The sequence below is a fragment of the Marmota flaviventris genome, chromosome 3 (assembly GCF_047511675.1).
Source record: "Marmota flaviventris isolate mMarFla1 chromosome 3, mMarFla1.hap1, whole genome shotgun sequence".
NCBI classification, from domain to species: domain Eukaryota; kingdom Metazoa; phylum Chordata; class Mammalia; order Rodentia; family Sciuridae; genus Marmota; species Marmota flaviventris.
In genome coordinates, this window is record NC_092500.1 from 160086964 (window position 1) to 160090488 (window position 3525).

At 36.7% G+C, this 3525-nt stretch overlaps 1 pseudogene; it reads left to right on the forward strand.

The window, feature by feature from the left end:
• The first annotated feature begins 802 nt into the window (after positions 1 to 802).
• On the forward strand, positions 803 to 1778 carry LOC114085727 (centrin-2 pseudogene; annotated as a pseudogene).
• The last annotated feature ends 1747 nt before the right edge of the window (positions 1779 to 3525 follow it).

Here is a 3525-nt window from a genome sequence, read left to right on the forward strand (position 1 = left end):
TTTATGCTCCACAAATTACATTAGTTTTTTTTTTTTTTTAGTGTAGATGGAAAGAGGAATGTAGCAAATATTTTCACAGGCTGAAACTTAATCAGGAAATATACAACAATGCAAAAATCGGAACGGCATATCAGAATGTGTGAGAAAAACACAGTATACAAAAATGTTTTAAAGTCATATATTTTTACATGCAAAAAAAGCCACAGATTTTCCTTGTAAGGTGCACTTACATATCTGGTATTCAATTTAGAACAGAGTGTTGAACATTTCAAAGACATAATACTTTTACAAAATAATTTGTACAACGAATTGTTCTCTAAAACAGCCTTTTGGAAGTGAAAAAACTTTTTGCAAGTGAAAAAATTTGCTCAAAAATGTTAAATGATGTGCCTAAGATCATATGGTCAAGCAATGGTTTTAAACCAGGATTTCTTCTAGGTCTTTAGATTCCACATCATGCTGCTTCTTTGTATTTTTTTTTCTTCTTCTAATCCATAATGTCCACTCACATTTGACCAATTTTAGTAACTTTGTATCAAGAGAGGCTTTTTCAAGATAAAATACATTGCCCTTGTCAAGATATTTACCTTGACCAACAGTCAAAGAAAAATCCAATGCTTGCTACCAGTCTGACAGAAGAAAGAAAAGAACTTGTCTCTGAAGGTCATTTGTTCCTCTGTCTCAGGAGACTGGGGAATTGAAGCTCCAAACTTTGGTTCTGTGTTCCAACAAAAGAAAACTTAAAGTCAGACATCAAAAGTCATGCAAGAGAACTTTATTAAAAGTGAAAGTCAAGAACAGTGGAGTTCTTTTGCAATGGCCTCCAATTTTAAGAAGGCAAATATAGCATCAAGTGCCCAGCGAAAAAGGATGAGTCCTAAGCCAGAGCTTACTGAAGACCAGAAGCAAGAAATTCGGGAAGCTTTTGATCTTTTTGATGCTGATGGAACTGGGACCATAGATGTTAAGGAACTAAAGGTGGCAATGAGAGCCCTGGGCTTTGAACCTAAGAAAGAAGAAATCAAGAAAATGATAAGTGAAATTGACAAAGAAGGGACGGGAAAAATGAATTTCAGTGACTTTTTGACTGTGATGACTCAGAAAATGTCTGAGAAAGATACCAAAGAAGAAATCCTGAAAGCTTTCAAGCTCTTCGATGATGATGAAACTGGAAAGACATCATTCAAGAATCTGAAGCGCGTGGCCAAAGAGTTGGGTGAGAACCTGACTGATGAGGAGCTGCAGGAAATGATTGATGAAGCTGATCGAGATGGAGATGGAGAGGTCAATGAGCAGGAGTTCCTGCGCATCATGAAAAAGACCAGCCTCTATTAACTTCAGTGTCTTCTGTTCTACTGCAAGCACACGTGACTAGATTTAGTGCCTGCCATTGTGTGAAATCTGGCTTTTGAGAACACAACCCCCCACTATCCTGTATAACTTTCCTCATGACCTTGAGTCTATTTTAGATTTTTGGAAGAAGTCTTTGATATTAAAGTTCTTTGTAAAATGACCTACCAATTACTTTAATTCTCAAAAGCAGAATGAGAGCACATTAGAGTGGAGAAAAGGGGCTTAAAGTTTGACTACCTGCCATTTCACCTTGCATTGCTTCACTTTTGTCATGCATTTCCACATAGATGCAAACACAAAACAACTTCTTAGACAAGCACATGTTGTACTTATGTCACCACAAGCAGTGGTCATTCTGCAGTGGTTCTGATTGCTAGTTGAAACCTGTGTGTGGTTTTCTCTTTTATAAAATCCAGTGAACTCTTTCTCTGGCATTTGTATGTGTGTTAATGCTATTTATTTTGTCAGGAAAAATAAAACCTTTCTTAATTTGAAAAAAAAAAAAAAAAGTGAAAGTCAAGTAAAAGCAAAGTAAGGCTTAAGCAGAGAACAAGCTCAAGAGAACAAATGGGTCATCTCCGAGCACAGAATGACAAAGGAAGCAATTCCTCCTGAATTTATTACTGTTTGATATTTGCGGGGAGAACTGGGGATCACCTTCTGCACTCTTTGCTGATCAGGTGCCCATTTTCTCCTCCACATCAGGCCGAGGAGTTTTTTTGTTTGTTTGTTTTGTTTTGTTTTTGTTTTAACCCTAATTGGTCCTTTCCAGAACTGTCAATGGTGGCCATCATCTACAAGTCGATCCCATGTTAATGTGGGCTTTGGGGTCAGTAGCCTGTGCTACCAAAGGAATCTTCCTTCCATGACATCTGGACACACCTATTGCCATAACTCTTAGCTTTACGTGGATTGTATCAAGAGTCCCATTGATCCTCTTTCTTGACATATTTCCCCAGTTAGCTCATTTTTCTTCTGTTTTCTACAAATTAACTGAAGTAGTTTAAAGACTCTAAAAGAAGTAATTTTTTATTTGTTCTAGTTAGTTATACATGACAGTAGAATGCATTTTGACACATCATACATAAATGGAGTATATCTTCTCATTTGTCTAAAAGTAATTTAAAGAACACCTGTGACCTTGCTGTGCATTTTGTTGCCCATTACTAGCTACTACCCAGCACCTCTGTCTCCCCTATTTCTATCTTCTACTACTACAAATTGCATTCAGATCTCTATCGTGAACACAGTTTCCTTTATCTCACTGTACATAGTTATGATAGGTGCTTTAAAGTCGTTTTGATTCTAACATCTGGGTCATCTCACAGTTGATCTCTCCCGATTGTCTTTCCCTTAAGAATCAATGGAACACATTCTCCTGATCCTTTGTATGTCAAGTAATTTTGGATTGTGTGCTAAACCTTGTGGATATTATGTTGTAGTTTCTGGATCTATTCTATTTCTCTGAAGAATGTTGAGAGTTAGTTCTGATTTAACAAACAGTTAATTTGGTTAAATTGCAATTGCAAACCTTATCTCACCCATGGGTGGTGGCAGCTCTAATCTCGATTATGTTCTTTCATCTTTAACCTCATTGTTTGCAACCTGACACCATGCATAGTTCAGGAGTCAGCCAAAATCTTGGGCAAAGTTTATACATAAAATTCTTGCTCCTGTGTTAAGTCTTCTGTTGTTGTTCTAACTATAATGGAATGCCTGAGGCAGTTTAACTTTGTGAAAATAAAAAGGAGGTTATTCAGTTTGTAATTCTGGAGATTCAAGGGCATGATGCTGGCATCAGTTTGGCTCTGATAAGGAATTCAAGGTGGATGGCAGGAGAGCATATGGAAAGATGTGGTCCTATCACCAGGCAGGAAGCAAAAGAGAGATTCAGAGGTCAGGGGCAGGCCCTTCTAACTATTCATTCTGCTTAATCCTTTAAGTAGATTAATAACATGAATTTAATAATAATATAATAACATTATAGTTAATATAACATTAGTATTAATATTAACAATAATATAATAACATTTATATAATAATATTACTGCTGATAATAATAATTCATTCTACTTTAATCCCTTCTGAGAGCAGTGCCTTCGATGACTTTAGGACCCCCACTAGGCCTCTCCTCTTAAAGATTCCTACCATCTCCCACCTGCACACTGGGAA